The 21,012-nt window shown below is 43.6% G+C and overlaps 1 protein-coding gene across 1 annotated transcript in view; it reads left to right on the forward strand.

Moving 5' to 3' along the window:
- The window catches only part of LOC133047609 (zinc finger CCCH domain-containing protein 18-like), a 42,711-nt gene that overhangs the window by 9,370 nt on the left and 12,329 nt on the right, over nt 1–21,012 (forward strand). The gene's annotated exons all lie outside the window — the stretch shown is intronic.

The following is a 21,012-nucleotide window of genomic DNA, read 5'->3' on the forward strand; positions in this document are numbered from 1 at the left end:
TACTCTAATTATATTTTAAAATATTTCAAGAATGTGTTCTTTTTAAGATAGCTAATTACAAGTTTAAAATAGACAGGATTCTAAAATATTCCAATCCTCTGAAATATATGCAAAAAGTCAAACAAAACATTTGCCAAGCTCTACATGAAAATGAGTGAAATTATAACATAGCCAAGTTCAGCTACTTTTCAGAAGAGATGTATTATGCTACAATGCAGCCATTTCCCCTGTCCTTGTATTTGAGGGTTGAGGGTTGTATTTGTTATTGCAGATTTGATCAGTGTGCCCCAGTCAGGCCTGCGATACCTGTCTGTCCTTCCCACTTCTCAATTTACTAGTCCTAGGGTCCTCCTATGCACAGCTGTTAAAAAAAGCAAAACAAAACCAATCTTGTGTTTTAAAACTTGCCTGTTTGCTTGGCATTTAAGAAAATTTGGAACAGGGAACATGAATCAACCCCAATTATTGGCGAAGGGATCGTTTGGCTGAAATTGCAGGCTTGGAAGAGGAGGATGTGGTGACCCTATTCAAACTTTACATACTATTTCTTTCTAAATGTTGAGGAATTCAGGATAGGTACGCAAACATCGTTTTGGCTGAAAAGCATTGAAGTCTTTTTCTCAGGCATGGTTTACATGGAAGTATTGATATCAAAGAATTTCTTAGCACTTTCTCATAAGCCCCAGTGAGTGATGTCTAGCAGCTTTGAGGCACAAAGTGTTTGTCACTAAATCTTTACCTTGAATCTTGCCTGAGTATATTTTATATGGCTAAAATGGAATTTGGGCTTCCCTAGTAGCTCAGTTGGTAAAGAATCTGCCTGTAGCGCAGGAGACCCTGGTTCAATCTCTGGGTCGGGAAGATCCCCTGGAGAAGGAAATGGCAACCCACTCCAATATTCTCGCCTGCAGAATCCCATGGACAGAGGAGCCTGGTGGGTTACAGCCCATGGGGTCACAAGAGTTGGACACAACTTAGCGACTAAACCACCAAAATGGAATTCAGTGATTAATCAGATTGTGTGCTATTAGTTATATTTAAAAAAATAAGAAATATTGTGTTGTGGACTCTGTGATTTCTTCTATTGGCTGTTCCCATTGAACCTGTGTCACTGATAAAGCCAAATAATCATTGCTTAGGTAAGATAGAGATCTATCTATTTTTTAATGTGTAAATATTCTGGAAGTCGGCAGTCTTTGGTTGTTGCAGCAGCTCTGCTGGTCTCACCAGGGACTTAATGTCCTTCGTTCTATCTGTTATCCTCAGTGTGTAGCTCCCATTATCCAGGTTGCCTCGTGGTTGCCAGATGACTGCCAAAGTTCCCGTTGTCACATCCACCTTCTAGGCAGGAGCAAAATGGAAAGGGAGAAGGGCAGACGGCACCTGGTAGCTAAAATTCAACAACTTCCATTATTTAGTGACAAGTATCTTGCCTGTCTATATTTTGTGGTATATTATCCACAAAGATGGCTGCCAATAATTCTTGTACGCTCATGTCACCAGGCTTCCCTGGTGGTCCAGACGGCAAAGAATCTGCCTGCAATGCAGGAGACCCAGATCCGATCCCTGGGTCAGGAAGATCCCCTGGAGAAGGAAATGGGCAACCCACTCCAGTATTCTTGCCTGAGAAATTCCATGGACTGGGGAGCCTGGCGGGCTACACACAGTACATGGGGTTCCAAAGAGTCGGATGCAAGTGAGTGACTAACGGTTTCAGTTTCCTGTCGCTTTGCCCATCAAGGAGTGGAATCTATTTCTTTTCTCCTTGTGTGAGGGTTGGCCCTGTGACTTGCTTTGACCAATAGAAGGCATTGAAAGGCCTTACTAGGCTTTACTGTTTCTTGGGATCCAGCTGCTGTGTAAAGAGACTTGGACTAGACAACTAAATGCTGAGCAATCACTTGAAAGGAGGCCCGGCCAGTCTCCAGTTATTCTGTCTACCCCAGCTGAGGTATCAGTCATGTGCATTAAGCCATCTTAGCTGTACCAGCTCCAGCTTAGCTCTAGAAGAAACCACGTGGAACACAAGAACCACCCAGCTAAGCCCTGCCAACCCACAGAATTGTGAGAAATAATAATCACTGCTGAATTGTGCGGAAACACAATTAGCTGGCCTCCTATCTGCAAATGCCAGGATGGCCAAGAAGTGAGGTTCATTAGTTGGGTTGCCTTGAACATGGTAGAAGTCTGTTATCATAGAGGAAGGGGATGGCTAGCCCCGTAGGGGAGGGGAGGGAAGAGTTGTCCACAGTCACCGGGTGCCTGGTGGCAGCTTGGGACAGAAAAGCCACTGATGGGATCTCAAGAGCAAGGTCCTTGTAATGGGATCATTACTCTCAGACTTTGGCATAAATGGGATTGAACCACCCAGGTGGGCTCTGCCCCTGTTTGGCCTCGTCCCTCTGTCTCTGCTCCAAAGTTCTGTCCTGAGTGACGACAGGCTGCCCCAGCCCCGTCTCTGTGCACCTTGCGAGCTGGCCGCTCCCCTCTGCTGGCAGACTGCCTGGCTCCCGTTCTCAGGGAGGAGGCCTGACTGAACCAGATCTCCTTCCAGCGAGCCCGCTGCCCGTCCCTGCTGTGCTCGGAGTTGGCTGCCCATCCCTTCCCCCAACGCCTTCCTCCCTTACCCAGTCAGCCGTGGCCCTTGAGTTCTGGAAGAACTGGACCAATTCCTGGCTGCACCCTTTTCTGGCTGTGTGATCCTGAGCAGGCTTTATTGCTCTGCCTCAGTTTTCTCATCTGTGAAATGGGATTGATGGTACCTGCTTTATAGGGTTATTGTGAAAATTGGAGAGAGTGCATGTGAATAGTAATGTGTGCTCAGTAAATGGCAGCCATTGCTGGTATCTTAACTTACAGAAGCTACTGTGTGCTCCCTGTGTGGAACTGATGATCTTGGAAAGTTAGCTATTGATCAAACAATACTGTCCCATAGATGTCTGTCATAAAATGAGAATCATTTCCACTGAAAAATTTATTTTTAATCCTGTTACTACATTTAAAAACTTCAAATTTCAAAACTTTTCTTTTTCAAAACTTTTTTCAAAATCATGGATTGAGAGGAACATTATCTAACGATATACCAAAGTTAGCCCAAAGTCTCCCCATAATGTATTGTCTGTGCCTGGTTTTACTCTGTCGGGGGTAAGTGGAGAGACTGGAAGTGTGGGGTGTTTGTTCCTTTGTGCTCTGTGACACGTGATCGCCCAGTGCAGCTTTCAGGTGGGGCTTAGACTGCCCCCCTGGGACAAAGGCAGCTTGAGAGAAAAAAACAGTGACATCTGGGTGCTCTTGAAAACACACTTTGAATTTGTTTTAAGCTGTGTCTTAACCAAAGGTAAGTTGTGATCTTCCATGTGGGGAGGGTCTTAAAAATATTGTAGAGTGGGTTTTCTCATAATTGCTTATGTAATGGCTATGGGCAGGGATGCTGCAGGGTGTTGATGCCTGTTTTGATATTTTTTGTAGCTGTTTATAGTGAGGACAGGCTTGCCATTCTGCTTCTGATGGACCTTTAAAATTACTGCTTGCATTATATATTACTTCCATAAAGACGAATTCCTCACAGAGGACTTTTTGCCCTTCCTAGATTGTAAAACACTATATAAATGTAAGTATCACTATAATTCTTTAAGTTAGACACACCTTTACTAGGTTATGACATTTCTTTTTATAACACCTGAGGGTCAAGTGGTACCACACGTAGAAACTGATGAGTAATTTTGTGAATTTGAAGCTGACGTGGGCTCTATAATAGCTAGGCAGGGTATCCATTCACACCTTAGTGCAGTATATTGGTATGAGGCAAGGAAAGCAATTGCTCTTCCTAAAACAGCTTTTAACTTATTTATAAGCTAATCTACTCATATAAGGTTCAGACAGCTCAGGAGGGTATAAGACCTCCCTCCTAATAACGCCCTCCACCGCCCACCAGAGGTAGGCATCCACAAAGAGTCTCATTCTCCAATTAGCAATTTTCTGTGTATTAACAAACATACACACGTGTGATTTATTTCTGTTTTAACACAAATGGTGTCATGCTGATTGTTTTGTCATCTTTTTCTTATCTCTAGGCCTGGAGTGTGTTTCTACTGCAGCATACATACCTCCATTTCATTCTTTGTAACTGCTCCCTAGCATCCCCTTGAATGTCAGGACCACGACTGACCAATCCTATATGATAGGCATTTCCAAATAGGCTGTATCTAAAACTAAATACTTAACTAGACTTTTTAGAGTGTTGTTAAAACAATTTTTACTAGACTTTATTTTTTACAGCAGTCTTAGAGTCACAGCAAAATTGAGCATAAAGTGCAGAAATTTCCCTTATAACCCCGTCCTTTCTTCCTCCCACTGACGCCCCCATTATCAGCAGCCCTCACCAAAGTGGCATGTTTATTACAACTGATGAACCTGCATTGACACATCCTTATCATCCGAAGTTTGTAGTTTACGTTAAGGTTTATTTTTGGTTTTGTACGTGACATGGGTTTTTACAAATATATAATGATATGTATCTGCCACTACAGTATCATACAGAATAGTTTCCCTGTCCCCCAAATCCTCTGTCCTCTGCCTAGGCATTCCCCCTCCCTTCATTTCCTGACCACTACTGATCTTTTTACTGTCTTTATAGTTTTTCCTTTTCCACAATGTCATATACAGCAGTCGTCCTTATCAGAGGGAGATACATTCCAAGGCCCCCAGTGCATGCCTGAAACCTCAAATAGTACTCACTAGTGTGAGTACACTAGTCCAAGGGTGGTTCACGTCCCAGGAGGACAGAGCAAGAAGACATAAGGTTTCATCACACTACTCAAAACAGCGCACAGTTTAAAACTTCACCTCATTTGGGTAAAATAACAAGGAGTGCTAGATCATTTGGTAAGGGTATGTTTGGTTTTGTAAAATAACTGCCAAACTCTCTTCCAAAGTGTCTCTACCACTTTGCATCCCTACAGCAATGAATGAAAGTTCCTATTGCTCCACACCCTTGCTAAAATTTCTTACTGTCAGTGTTTTGGATTTTGGCCTTCTGATGAGTATGTGGGCTTGCCTGGTGGCTCAGTGGTAAAGAATCCGCCTGCCAACGCAGGAAACTCAGGTTTGATCCCTGGGTCATGAAGATCGCCTAGAGAAGGGCATGAAAACTCACTCCAGTATTCTTGCCTGGGAAATCCCATGGACAGAGGAGCCTGGCAGGCTACGGTCCATGGGGTGGAAAGGACTTAGACACAACTTAGTGACTAAACGATACCGCTGCCAACACGAGTGTGTAGTGGTATCTCGTTGTTTCCATTTGCAATTCCCTAACAACATATGACATTGAGCATCATTTCATGTGCTTAATTTCCATCTCAGTAACTTCCTTGGTGAATTATCTGACCATATCTTTTGCTTATTGTTTAATCGGGTTGTTTATTTTTTTTATTGTTGAGTGTTCTCTTCAACAGTTCTGTACCAGGGAATATCTTTGGCAAATATTTTCTCCCTCTCTGTGACTTGTCTTCTCATTTTCTTGACTAGAATTTTTTTAATTACTGAAAAAATCATGTCCATTGTACCAAATGTTACAAAGCAGAGATATATTCAGAAAAACTCAATAATCATCCCTGTCTCTAATTTGTACCATTGGCAGTGACTAATCTGAACAGTTTGATCTGTAACCTTCTGCACCTTTCTCTTTGCTCAAATGTGTTCATGTGTGTGTGTTTATGAAAATGTATATGGTTTTCCACCCTATATTTTTGTTCAAGAATAAGCCTCTTCTCTATACATTTCTCCATAATTTTCTTTTATCCTTTCCTGCTAAACAATTTACCATTGGTATATTTCTTGGCAAATATGTATACATTTAACATTCTTTTTCATGACTGTGCAATATTCATTGGTACAGATATAATAATGTAGTCAGCCATTTCTTTATTGTGGATATTGAGGATGTTTCCAGTTTTATTTTTTTCCCATTATAAACAATGTTGGCGCTTTCATTCTTGTAGGATAAGTTCCCCAAAGTGGGTCTCCTGGGTCAAAGGTGATTTGTATTTCTAATTTTATTGCATATTGCCAGAGAACTTTCCAAATGATTGTAAGGATCTATACCCTCACGAGCAATGTGTAAGAAGTGCATTCCCCCACATCCTCGGTGCTGGATGTCAGTCTGTAAAACATTTACCCGTTTGTTGGTGTTGCTTTAATTTACATTATTTTTATAATTAGTGGCCCTGGGTAGCTCAGGACAGGTGTGTGGGTTGGTTGTTCATATCCTTTGCCCATGTGGTTAATAGGCTTTGATGTTGTTGTTGTCGTTCCGTCACTCTGTCGTGTCCGACTCTTTGCGACCCCATGGACTGCAGCCCGCCAGGCTTTTCTGTCCTTCACCATCTCCTGGAGCTTTCTCATACTCATGTCCATTGAGTCGGTGATGCCATTCAACCATCTCATCCTCTGTCGTCCCCTTCTCCTCCTGCCTTCAATCTTTCCCAGCATCAGGGTCTTTTTTAAAGAGTCAGCTCTTTGCATCAGGTGGCCAAAGGATTGTAGCTTCAGCATCAGTCCTTCCAATGAATATTCAGAATTGATTTCCTTTAGTCCAAGGGACTCCCAAAAGTCTTCTCCAACACCATAGTTCAAAAGCATTAATTCTTCAGTGCTCAGCCTTCTTTATGGTCCAACTCTCACATCCATACATGACTCCTGAAAAAACCATAGCTTTGACTATATGGACCTTTGTTGGCAAAGTAATCTCTGCTTTTTAATATGCTGTCTAGGTTTGAAATATCTTTTCTTCTAAGGAGCAAGCATCTTTTAATTTCATGGCTGCAGTCACCATGCATAGTGATTTTAGAGCCCAAGAAAAGTGGCCTTTAAAAGGCTGGAGAAGGACAGACTAGAACAGAGCAGGCAGTACAGACACCAAATCTATGGTGTCAAAGGGTAGAATCACATCCTCTGGGCAGTTGCCATTATTACAATAGGATGGTGATGCCCACCGTTAGCCCACCACCTCCAAAAGGTCGGTATAGTCAAAGCTATGGTTTTTCCAATAGTCATGTATGGATGTGAGAGTTGGATCATAAAGAAGCCTGAGCACTGAAGAATTGATGCTTTTGAATTATGGGTGCTGGAGAAGATTCTTGAGAGTCCCTTGGTTTGCAGGCAGATCAAACCAATCAATCCTAAAGGAAGTCAACCCTGAATATTCATTGGAAGGACTGATGCTCAAGCTGAAGCTCCAATACTTTGGCCACCTGATGTGAAGAGCCAACTCACTGTAAAAGACCCTGATTCTGGAAAAGATTGAGGACAGGAGGAGAAGGGGGCGACAGAAGATGGGATGGTTAGACAGCATCACTGACTCAGTGGACATGAATTTGAGCAAACTCTGGGAGATGGTGAAGGACAGGGTAGCCCAGCATGCTGCAGTCCACAGGGTTGCAGAGAGTCGGACACAAGGGAGCGACTGAACAATAACCGCCACCTACCTGTGTGTCCCTGGGTCACCTCTTGGGCTTCTGGGCAGCACAGCTCCAGGAGCCGTGTTCACCTGGTGAATGGACAACAGAGTCCCCAGGCTCCCAGGATTGTGCCCCTGAGCTGTGCATTGCCAGCACTCACGAGGTGTACCATGACCTCCGTGTGATTGTTGGTTGGCCATCTTTTCAGACTCCATGCTTACTAAACTTTGATCCTCAAAGCCTAGTATAGTGCCTGGTACATCATGGGGCCTAATTGAAAGTGCCAGCTGATGGAATGAATAAAAGTATCTGCAAGAGCTGACAGGCCCCAGAAAGTGCTAGGTGAAGGTGATGGCTTGTGAGTGTGTGTCTGTACATGAACATCAGGCATGAGGGTCGGTCTTCGGGTAGGGATTGCTGCTCGGAAGCTCAGCCTGGACATGGAGGAGAGGCGTCCCACAGGCCAGAGGACTCTGCCCCCACCCTCCTGCTTTTTTACTCACTTCTATCTAAGATGTGTGTGTGGTCGGTCACTCAGTTGTGTCTGATTCTTTCTGATCCCATGGGCGACTGTAGCCTGCTAGGCCCCTCTGTCCGTGGAATTCTCCAGACAAAAATACTGGAGTGGGTTGCCAGTCCCTTCTCCAGGGGATCTTCCCAATTCAGGGATCGAACCCAGTCTCCTGCATTGCAGGCAGATTCTTTACCATCTGAGCCACCTGGGAAGCCCCCATCTAAGACAGTGGCCCCTAAGACCCCTCTCTGTTGTTCTCTCTCTGATTTTCTGTAGGAGTCACAGTCCTTTTCTGAGAACACCTTTTCACCCATAGCTCGAGGGCTTTTTGTACACAAGGTCAAGGATTGTGTTACTGGAAGTCAATTATTCCCCAGAGTATTTCTCCCAGGGACTGTGGGTGTGCAGACCAGCCCTTGACTTATGTGTGGTTTGAAGGGAACTGGCTGATCCCCAAAGACCGAGCTCAGAACAATCACAATAAGCTATTACGGGAAAAGGAGCGAAGTGTGTATAGGTGGGTGGGAGTGGGAGAAGTGCAAGGTGAGTGGGGTGGGGGTGGGGATTAGAAGTTGAATGGACAACAAAAGCCATTTAATTCATTTGTTAATTTTCTCCCATTCATTCATGAAACAGATTTTAGACACGTTCAGGATTCTCAGTCTTTTGGAGGTCAGGAAATTCTCTCGGAATTGGGTGAAAGCTATTGACTTCTCTCTTGAAAGCACCCCCTATACACACAAAAGGCTTATATACAGTTTGCTGGGGGTTGGGGAGGGGACGTCATCAATTGCCAGATCCCTCTAAGTTCCTTGGTTCTTTGCCTCTGGTCTCAAAGGAGGAAAGTTATCCTAGAGGTATCTGACTTCTTAAAGGACTATTACCACATTATAATTACTTTTCTTCCCCCAAAGCTAATTAAAGCTCCCACAAAGCATTGAAATTTACTGAGTTGAGTCACGATGGAACTGTAAGGAGGCAGGGGATAGAAGTGTCTGTTGCCAGAAGCATATGAATGCCAGGTGAAGATTAGAAAAACCTTACAAGAAAGATAAAAGGCAGAGTTTTCGCTTTGAACCCGAAAAACATCCACGCTACGCAGGAGTGAGTGGCCGGAGTCAAACCCGACAAAAACAAACCAAATTCAGAACTATAATCGTAGGCATTTAGAGCTGTGGGGGCTTCTCATGAGGTGAATGATCCGTTTACCCTCAGGGCATTCTTGTACATTTATTCCATGCTTTTGTCATGTTTTCCTGTCCTGCACCTCAACATCCTCTTTATCATCATTTGATAGGAAAAGGCTTTGCAGGGCACCTGTCCCCAGAGGCCAAGAACCCTTCTTGTGAAGGCAGTAAGACTGAGGCTGGTATAACCATGAGGCCAGAAAAGGAAGCTGGGAGGTTGGGTAGGGTCTTCCTCTCCATGGAGGGGCCCTTGGTTTCCATCCTGAGGTTTTCAAAACGTTCTCCTTGACCGTTGAGTCAAAAAGTCAAAAAGCAGGCCTTGACCGTTGAGTGTGACTCTTCTCAGAGAGGTCATTTCCCGAGGATTTGATTTTCTTTTCTCAACTGTCAGTAACACCTTGGATATCCAGGGTCTCTAAACATGAGCTTCCTAGATTAACAAAGTCAATCCTTTACATCCATGGATTCTGTGCCTTTGAACAGATTTCATTCCAGAAACACAACACATGTTCTCTCCTTACTCAACTAAATGGACTGTCTTGTTTCGAGGAGATGGAGAGTGACCCTGGCAACTGCTGTCTGTTAATTCCCTGGGAAGGAGCTCAGGTGGGCTTAGAAGAGTTCCAAGCAGTGGCCTCCTTGCCACGTGGCCTCTTCACCGAAGAGCAAACGCAGGTGTGAGACTGCATACCTGGAGGCAATTTAATGTGCCTGCTCTCTTCAAAAAGCTCTCTTCAAAATGTGATATGCCTGTTCTCTTCAAAAAGGCAAAAGCAGTCTTTCCCTGCAAAGAACAACACTTTTTTTTTTTTTTTAGTTTCCCGACCAGGGATTGAACCCCAGACCCTGGCAGTGAGAGCACAGAGTCCTAACCTCTGGACCACCAGGGAATTCCCAAGAGCACTTTCTTCAGTACCAGAAAACCGCACCTTTTCCTTTTTCTCTGCCATTATCCTTAGATTTTCCGCTGGTATCCCTGTCTCTTGTTTATGCCTCTACCACAGCGCATCTCTTCAGCCCACCTCACTCCTATCGAAGTGGCTAAAATATGCAGGAGAGCCATCTCTCACAGTCTTCAGGTTTTATCCAAAGCTCACCTTCTGAGCTGAGTGCACTTTTGCTGACATACACAGGACTACAGGTCTTCTGCAACTTCCTCCATATTTTTTTTTTTCCTCACTGAATTCCAAGCACAGGAAATATTAGAAATTGGGGCTTTAGCATTTTGAGGCTGAAAGTCTTATGGAGTGCTGTGTCAGTCATTAAGCTGTGGTCTCTCAGCTGCAAACCCATGCCGTGCTGGGCGCTGGGGCAGGGGCCCTACAAACTGCATTCTAGCTTTTCCTGCAGACACCCAGTTCAACTCAGTTCAGTCGTGTCTGACTCTTTGCGACCTCATGGACTGCAGCACGCCAGGCCTCCCTGTCCATCACCAACTCCTGGAGCTTGCTCAAACTCCTGTCCATTGAGCCAGTGATGCCATCCAACTATCTCATTCTCTGTCGTCCCCTTCTCCTCCTGCCTTCAATCTTTCCCAGCATCAGGGTCTTTTCCAGTGAGTCAGTTCTTCGCATCAGGTGGCCAAAGTATTGGAGTTTCAGCTTAGCATCAGTCCTTCCAATGAATATTCAGGATGGATTTCCTTTAGGATTGACTGGTTGGATCTCCTTGAAGTCCAAAGGACTCTCAAGAGTCTTCTCTAACACCATAGTTCAAAAGCATCAATTCTTCGGCGCTCAGCTTTCTTTATAGTCCAACTCTCACACCATTACATGACTACTGGAAAAACCATAGTTTGGACTAGTCAGACCTTTGTCCGCAAAGTAGACTCTGCTTTTTAACAGAGTCTCTGCTTTTTAACATGCTGTCTTGATTGGTCATAGCTTTTCTTCCAAGGAGAAAGTGTCTTTTAATTTCATGGCTGCAGTCACCATCTGCAGTAATTTTGGAGCCCCCAAAATAAAGTCTGTCACTGTTTCCATTGTTTCCCCATCTGTTTGCCATGAAGTAATGGGGCCAGATGCCATGATCTTAGTTTTTTGGCTGTTGAGTTTTAAGCCAGCTTTTTCACTTTCCTCTTTCACTTTCATCATGAGGCTCTTTAGTTCTTCTTTGCTTTCTGCTATAAAGGGTGATGTCATCTGCATATCTGAGGTTATTGATATTTCTCCTGGCAATCTTGATTCCAGCTTGTGCTTCTTCCAGCCCAGCATTTCTCATGATGTACTCTGCATATAAGTTAAATAAGCAGGGTGACTATTGTCACCTTTTCCTCTTTGGAACCAGTCTTTTTCTCAGTGCCTTGGTTCAAGCTTTGCAAAATGTGACACTTTTGAGAACCTGGAGAAGGTTAGTTTTCTTCCCAGGCACCAACATTTTTCTTTGTTTCTTCTTCTTTTTTTTTAAAATGAGTACCCGTAGCATTAGAATATGCAAAAAGAGTCAATGTGTCCCTTTTTATCTGCTTCAAATCATCCACTTCTGAGGAAGCTGGCAAGTGACACTACAAAGATCCATTTTATCATCCTTGTACAACTGCCCAAGAGAAAGAGTGCTTTGAAATACATTTATCTGAGAACACCTCACGTTGTCCGCTGACTCCATGGTCTGATGATTCCTGTCACGACTCACTTTGAAATGGACAAGTCAATCTTCAGAAAATATATAGTGTAGTCAGACATACTTGTCCATTGAAATCTTTGCCTTTGGCAGTGCACTGCGCCGATCCATCCCTGGAAACCTCTCTCTCCCGAGCAGAGCAGTGGTCAATGGCTCTCACAGTGAGAGTCTGGACCTGCGAAGAATTTGATGCACTGTCCTTTTCAATCTCTGATGCCTTCTCTTGCTTAAGTTTGCTGTTTAACCAGATTCTGAAACAAAGACTTTGCTGTAGACAGTCAATTTAGGAGGTGATTCTGAGAGAGGAGAGAGTGATTCAGAGAGGAGTGGGAGTTCTCTCTGCGTAGAGGGCTCAGTTCTGTTTCAGTACCTTTCAGAGCTGTCTGTGAGGGCCAGAGCCCACAGAGCATTTCTACACTGGCTCCTGTTGCCCAGTGGTTGAAAGCTCCCTGGTCTCTTCCCTATCTTGCATCTCTGGGTTGCAGGTAGAGTGAGATGGTGTGGGGAAGTGGAAAGGTGTGGCATAAGCCAGAGGGCTTGTCACAGCTTACTTGAATCTGTCCCCTGCAGCTTGGAGCTCCAGTTAGAGGGGATGGATGCAATAGACATGCTCACCAGAGGTGAGCAGCTGTCTTTGCAGCCCGAAGACCTCAGATCCGATTCCCAACTCCATCACTTATTAGCTGTGGGATTTTGGTCAAAAAGCTGAACATCACTTTAATCATCAGATATTCTTATCCCCTTGGGGATAATAATAGTATTGTTACTGAATGCAAGTTTGTATGCCCAACACAGAGTGAGGCCAACAAAACTGAAACATAGGCATTTGGAGCAGAGAAAGGTTTACTGTAGGGCCACGCAAGGAGAATGGGTGACTAGTGCCCCAGAGAACCCCCGTCTCCTAGAAGGGTTTCAGCAAAGCATTTTAAAGGCAAAATGAGAGAGGGTCATGGTTGGTTATTGCAACCTTCTTGGTGTTGGAATCCTTGGTTCTTGCAGTTGTCCTCGTAGCTCAGGTCCAGATGTTCCTGTAAACTTCTAACAAGACAAATATTTTGCAACTGTTTTGCAACTTTTTATCTATATGAATGGGAAAGGTCTCTGAATGACCTTTATGACCTTAAAGGTCAGAGCCTTGAGAATGGGCTTTCCTGTATATTTCAGGTTATAGACACTATTCTTAACTCCAAGCAAAGGCAATAAGAATATAAAGTTAAAGTAGAAGAAACTGATCTAATATGGAGTGAGATTTGTTCTTTCCTGTTAAGATGCTTTACCTCATGGAATGTTGCGCTCAATAAAGATTAGCTGTGGTTACCCAACAACAGTCTGCTAGTCTAAATCGTGTCCAGAGTTCCCTTTTCTCTTTCAAGGTGAGCACAGCCTCTCTGTGCTTCCATATTTTTTGGGGAACTGTGGAGCCCTGTGTCAGCACAAACCGACGAAGCACACCTTCTGTCTCGTGCCGCATACCTCAGGGTCTTGCAGCTTAACTGCGTCTCCAAAGGCTCCCACGTGGCCTCCCTTCTGCTTTCCCATCCCTCAGCTTCTCCACCTTACTGCCATGTTCCTTTGTCTGGGTACAGATGGGCCTCCGAGCTCAAGCCCTCCATGTGCCCTCCTGCTGCTGTTGGCTGCACCCCCGTCGGGCTGGTGTCACAATGTAATTTCTTCAAAAATTCCCTGCAACTCCCTGAACTTTCTTGCAAGTGCTGATATTAACCTTTCTCTGCCAGAATCTGGTAACATTCTAATACTGCCAGAACTTAGATTAGTGTTGACGCTTTTGTTGACCTTCTAAAGACAGATAAACTGAAGTGGTTCAGCTAATGTCAGCTTTTCAGGGGCCTAAACTTTCCAGATTGACTCCACCACTCTAGAGTTTACTTACTGCCAGGAAAAAATGTCATATTTCTGGCAAACGGTGAAGTTTTTTCAGATGGTAAGAGTTATGTAAAATTAAGCTACTATTTTATTTTTACTTTGTTTGCCAGGATGCTCTGGGTTTAATTGTTTGTTCCAGTGTAACAGTTATACTTCATTGCTGTTTTCTGATATATCTGTATTTTCCCCTGGATATTTAATTCTTGTTTTAATTGTTCTTATAGGTCTTTGTATTGTAAGCTGACTCACATCCTGTTAGAAGCAGTGTGTAAGTAGAAAGTGATGCATGAATTGTTAGAATTGTCCCCATTAAAATATACAGTCACAAAAAAATAAAATAAGATAAAATAAAATATACAGTCACTATTGGTTGTTTGGTTTTTCTCAGTATAGCACCTTTCAAAACCAGGATTTCTAATGTCTGTTACACAGGATGTGGTAGTTTCCATTCTATCAATTGTTTAATAATTCAAAAGACACATGACATTTTTTGCGGGTTATCACATCTAATGCACAGGCTCAAGCATTAAGAGGAGATTCACTGAGTCTTGTGACTCAGGTGCTTGTTGAATTTCTGGTGTGATTTGATCAGAGTTCTGCTGATGGCTCTATTTCTCCTAGCTTGTGCGCCTCTGTGTTGGCTTTTTCTCGAGGCTGGCTTCCTGCCGCAGGGGTAGGGGCTGCCGGTTGCCTCTGATCAGGCCCTGTGCTTTACTCTGCTTGGGCCACACCCTGAGGGAGCCTGTTTCTAAACCGGAGAATAAGGATATTCTAATTGGGCTGGACTAGTCAGACCCTGCCTGTAGCTGTGACCCCCGACAGAGCCCCCAGGAGCTGCACGGTAGGGTGGGGGTGGAGTGTAAGACAGAGAGGGAGCTTTATTGCTTACTCCATCTGACAGGGCCAATGAAAAGAGAACAGGGGAAGGACATTTACCTACTGTGAGGAGAGCTACTATAAAACTGTGCGTACATGTATTTATTTGGGATGAACAATGCCAGAGTGTACCTTGACAGATCTTGTAAGTTCTATCAAAACTCTCTCACTCTTGTTGGCCTCCAGAAAAAATTTGTCTTGAGATGCCTTTAGAATGGGGCAGGTGGAAAACTTGCTGCAATTATATTTCTTGCATATATCATTTCTCTACCAGACACGTGCAGTTTTGTGTGATCCATCAACCAACTGGTAGTAGGTTTGAGATATAAGTTTAGTGCATCAGAGAAGGAGCGGTGGGTTCCATGTGCCCTGGGAACTGACGGGTGCTTGGCTCAATGTGTCTACCAATTGCTTTACAGGAGAAAGATTCTTAGAGGAATTAATATGTTTCTGCAAAGAGGGCTCAAAAGGGTTCTGGATAATTTTCCTTTTAATTAATCATGCAATATTCCACTTCTTTTTAGAAATAACCATTTTCTCTCCTAGTTCCTATATTTTCTTGTATCTGGTTATAATTTATGTCTGAAGTAAGCGATTCATAGAGGGCTATCAGAATTTATGGAAAAGAAGAAATGCTGTGAGTGCACACACAAGTAAACACACACCCTGACTCATAGGCGACTTACCTTTACATTAAGCAGCTTTTTCATTGCTGGACTATGGGTAAGATAACGGCCTCCATTAAAGGCCTTTTCCTGGAGAAGCACTGTGACTTTCGAGTTCCCTTGGCCATATGCTGCAGCATACGCATGTGTGCTTTTGGGTTTGAGAGTAAAATGACTTGAGGGTAGAGCGATGGGCATATTGGCTGGGGGAGGATGGAACAAGCTGTGCCATTTCTTTACCCAGATGTCCTGAGAACCTGTTCACTGCTGGGTGAGGCCAGGGGCTTGGAGGGAAGTACAAATCTTGGTGGCTTTGTCCTCAGCAAGGAAAACCAGGCCAAGGTGGCCCGAGGTTCTCTCTATAACAGGATTGGTGTGTGTATTCTAGGTGTTGCTGTCATCCCTTCAGTAATTACTGTCAACTGCTTAACACCTCTCTCAACCTTCTTCACTTCTACCTCAAAAAGCAGAAATAAGAAACTTGAAAAGACCATTTGTTGAATCCAGTGTGTTTCGGGTGATGACGCGAGTGAACAGGAGTGTTTCTTGCTTTGAGAAACACCGATGCAGGCCCGTGTCAATGATAAAGGCAAATCTCCATTCAAATGGAGCCAGTTGGTGGAGCTGTGCGCAGGCAATTATGTGAGTTTACCAAGGGTGGTGCCAAGGAAGACAAGGGGAGGACTAGAAAGGGCAGGCTGGGGCTGGGGGGCCAGACACATAGAGGCCTCACTCTCAAAGGGAGTGGTCAACCATTCATATGACAAGGTGCCAAGTATTGCGGGTAGCTCTGGATTGACTCGGCTGGAAATTGACCTGAATCTTGGTTGAAGCTCCAGTTCTTGGAAGTGAAGTGAAGTGAAATTAAATTATTCAGTTGTGTCCGACTCTCTGTGACCCCATGGACTGTAGCCTACCATGCTCCTCCATCCATGGGATTTTCCAGGCAAGAGTACTGGAGTGGGTTGCCATTGCCTTCTCCATGGGTTCTTGGAACCCAGCCCCAAATCAGGGCCTTGTTTGTTTGGTTTCTTTAATATTTATTTTATATATTATTTATTTATTGGCTGCACTGGGTCTTACTTGTGGCATGCAGAATCTTTGGTCTTCATTGTACCATGTGGGGTCTGTAGTTGTGGCATGCAAACTCTTTAATTGTGGTATATGGGATCAAGTGCCCTGACCAGGGATCGAACCCAGGCCCCCTGCATTGGGAGCACACAATCTTAGTCACTGGACCATCAGGGAAGTCCCCAGGGCTTCGTTGATCAGGGCCCTGAGGCAGAAGCTTCATCATTAGAATATTGTGAGTACTAGAATTTCTAGAAGGACCTTCGGGTAGGGAGAGCTGCCTGGGAGAGTTTTAAACTTAGCACAGTCTGGTCTTTAGCAGAAGCCTGGAAGATTACTCAAAGGCTGTGGAGTACACCCACAGCTCCACCTGCCAGGGATTAAACTGGGGATGTGGGAATGCTGGTCCCCAGACCCAGACTGGGCCCGGCATCCTGCAGCATTGCTTTCACTTGACTATAGTCTCAAGGTCAGGCTCTCACCCTGGTGTTGATGAGGGCATTCACAGCCCTTGCTTTACAGACACCCTCAGGAGAAATGTGACCTACTTGAAGAACAGGAAACTGGCACTTCTCAGCATGAGACTTATTTTTGTCTTAAGGACACTGTGAATCAGGTAAGCTTCTTGCAGTGTGGAAAGTTTCTTAAAGCTAAATGTGAGTATTCAACCTGTGTCTAGGGCTCTATAGTATACATTTTCATGTTTACTAATTCCTGGCTCCGTTTTCCTTCCTTATGCTTGTTTCATTACTTCTTTTTCACCTACTTTTGCTTATGTTTCCTTGATGCAATTTATGTACACTCTTACGTTGCCTTCCAGTGATGTGCCAGAACCTTTGTGGTTGTTAAATATTTGGGCATTTTATGAGCCACAGCTGATAGCTTGAAATCAGCCATAGTGGGAATATTTACACCATGAATATAAGCAGACACTACAAATAGGCCTTTCTTTGCCTCCAGGGAACTAGTTTACCAGCATAGTACTGTTTATATCTTATCTAGAAATGGTGGAATCTTAATAAATGTGTATTTTAGGACTTAGAGATGGTCATACTAAGTGGAGTGTGAGATGAAGACAAATATCATATGATATTGTTTATATGTGGTATCTAAAAAAATGTAACAAATGAACTTATTTACAGAACAGAAACAGGTTCACAGATACAGAAAACAAACTTATGGAAAGGAGGGGAGGGATAAATTAGGGATTGGGGATTAGCAATATATAGTAAAATATATAGCAAGTATATTTTCTATACTACTGTAAATAAAAAAGATAAACAACAGGGATCTACTGTATAGCACTGGGAACTAAATTCAATATCTTGTAATAAACTATAATGGAAAAGAATCTGAAAAAGAATATGTATATATAACTGAATCTCTTTGCCATACACCAGAAACTAATACAACCTTGTAATTAACTATATTTCAATTAAAACATTTAATGTGTTTTTAAAAAGTACTATGAAATTATCCATCTTATTTAATATTGCATATGTTGGGACTTCCGTGGTGGTCCAGTGGTTAAGACTTTATCTGTGCATCCACATCTGGGGGCATGGGTTTGATCCCTGGTGGTGGAACTAAGATTCCTCATGCTACTCAGCATGACCAAAAACTAAATAAATCTAAAAAAATATTGCTTATAATTTTAAATCTTAAGAACAGTGGCACTGTTTTGGGTCCAAAAATGTTTCTGGGGTAAATAAATTTATGAGGTTGTTTTTTATTGATGGCGAGGGGAAAATGGGATTCATCCAAAACGTGCCTTCTAGTCAACTTGCCTGTGGTGCAGCTGTTCTATAAAGGAGGATATTTATGTATGTGGATGTGGTGACAGCTGTTTATGTTTCTGTTTGTCACATTTTGAGTTGTACTCTGGTAGAGCTAAGGTTTTGGTAAATCGAGCAGCATTAGAAGCAAGTTGATATCCCATTCAATGTGCAATGGTTGCTAAGGGACCATTCAATGCAAATTAGAAGTAATAATAGCTCTGGTTTAAAAGGGCAAAGAATTAGGGCTGGGAAGGGAAAATGACTCCCTACAGAGGACAAGGGTTTTGCAGTGACAAATGTTGGCCGCTTCCTCAGTCCAGGGACAGAGCCAAGGAGTGGGGACAGACCAGGGATGGGGACAGCTGCATCACTCCTGGCAGGTCCCAGGCTCCTCTGGTCTCGCCTTGCCGGCTTGCCTTGGAATAAGTGCAAATAGCTGCAGAAAGCACGTTTGTTATGCAGGGTTGGCAGCCCAGCAATTGCAACCCCCGAGATAGCACGAAAGATAAAGAAGATCTCTGACAATAAGGTGGCAATTCCTGGGCCACAAACAATGATACCACCGGAAAACACCCCGACAGCTGAAGCTCTCCCAGAGGCATTGCAAGAGGACCGTTCATTGACCACGGGTAGAGCTAGTGATGTCTGTGCGCTGACTGCTGGGTACAGGACTGTGCTGGTAAACAGTTCCTTGTATAGCCCATTCTCACAACAGACAAAGAAACTGGCACATAGGTGGCCGAAGTCACTTGCCCAAGGTGCTCGGTGACCAAGAGAAGGAGCCAGGATTTGAGTGTCTGCTTTCAACTGCTCAGACCAAACAGAAAGAAATATTTGCGTGAATAGTGATGGTCTGAAGGGCTGTGATCAGGGCACAGGGAGCAGGTAAGTGAAGAGGGAGGGTGAAAGAAAGGTAAGAGAGAGACCAGTGGCAGACTGATGGATGGAGACAGAACTGGGCCCAGTTCCCAGCTCAGGAGACCTAGAGCCTTGAATCAGAAGGAGACGGAACCCACATAGAAAACCTAGACAGATCTGCTCTCTACTGGCCAAATAGCACCATTTATCAGACTGTTGCTGAGGCTATATACTGTTAAAGGCAGCCATGGATGTAGGAATTGAGGGGTTACTTGGGTTTAGAGCACTTTGCAGAGGGGAGCATGCCTGCTGAGCTTCGCGTCTGGAGTAATGACCTGTAATCCAAGAGCTGGAGTCTCATCACATAGAGGACTTTCTTGAGCAGGGGATTGGGACAAGGATTCAAAGATCCTAAGATAGGAGCAAACCTATAGAAATGCTGATCTTACCCTTAAGGGAGCAAATGGGAACCTTTATGTCATGGGAACAGAGTGACTGCCAAAAATTGGTTTACGTGAACTCTATCTTTTGGTCTTGAGGACCATTCTTTCTTACCAAAGAGCACCAGACACTGTATTCTTTTTCAGCTGAAAAGAATCTTTGTGGCTTGCTGGTCGAGTAGTTACAGATAAAACTACCACACAAACACGCTGGGGCTAGACTTTGGTTGAGGAGCTCTTGGCTGCGCATTGGACAGAACCCTGACTTTCGATCGATGTTTTGGTGTTTCCAGATCCAACAGCACCGAAGGCAAGGTTTGGCTGCCAAGAAGGGAGCTACAGGGTTGAAGCATCCTCTCCTAGCCTCCTCCCACAGGACCAAGTCCTCACCAACAGTTTTCTCTGTCTTTAGAAAACAATTTTTTTCTTTATGTATACAGATATATTTCATTGAAGTATAATTGACTTACAATGTTTCAAGTGCACAACAAGGTGATTCAGTTATAAATATACACATAAATTAAATATACATATAAACATACACATATATTATTTTTCAGATTATTTTCCTTTATAGGTTATTATATGATATTGATACTGTAGTTCCCTCTAATATACAGTAAATTTTTGTTGCTTTTTGCATATCTTTTTTTTAAATTAGAAATCTAGCAAGGTGTCATTTATATGCCACAAAAATATCTGTTTTAAGTGTACAATTCAATGGTATTTAGTACACTTAAAGAGTTGTATGTATCCTGTGATCTAATTTTAGAACATATCCATCATCCCCCCAGAAAGAAGCCTCCTGCCCATTTGTGTTCTCACCCGATTCTTACCTCCAGGCCCAGGCAACCACTGATCTGCTTTCTGTCTGAACAGTTTTATATGCGGATGAAACAGGGGATGCTTTGCAAACACAGTATCTGCCCTGCACTTGGGATGAAGCAAAATATAGACCAGTTGACTATTTTTCATAGTCTCAGAAAAATAAAAAATTTCAGTAACTTTAAGGTATAATAATTTAATGTGTTAAAAGATGCAATAACCTACTGCTTTTTGTCTTTGAAGATATTCTGTGAAAGATCAGCTGTGAATTGCTGGCTGACTTGAAGGTTCAAACTTTCATGTTGCTGGATGATCATGGAGCTGCCCTGGAGACTGTAGGGTGCGTGCCTAGATTTGTTTGTTACCATTTTTTCTCTGAAATTCATATTCATTCATTTAACTTGTATTCTGGGGGGCTTCTCAGAGTATGAGCTGCTATTACAAGGCAGATTTCATGAGGAAATTGGCCCAGTGTTTGAACCGCTCAGAATCAGGAGGCTAGAACATCACAGCCACATTCGAATCTTGCTGTGTGTCCTGTAGGATCGGGTGGCTATGTGTGGACCCTCCCTCTCTTTCTCTGATAGACCCTTTCTTTCCTCCTGCATTTTTCTCCTCTCTCTCCTGTGCTGTTGAGTTTTCCCTCACCGTTTGTATCAGGATGCACACCTGCCACAGTTCTTTCTGTTTACAAAACCCCTACCCTTGACCTGGCTTCCTCTTCAGGTACTGCCCATCATCTCTGATTTCCTTTTCAGAGAATCATTGAATGGAATTGTCTAAGACAGCTATCCCTGCCTCTTCTTCAATTCCCTCTTAAACTCATTCTGGGCAGGGC

This window comes from Dama dama, chromosome 27 (genome assembly GCF_033118175.1).
Source record: "Dama dama isolate Ldn47 chromosome 27, ASM3311817v1, whole genome shotgun sequence".
Lineage (NCBI taxonomy): Eukaryota > Metazoa > Chordata > Mammalia > Artiodactyla > Cervidae > Dama > Dama dama.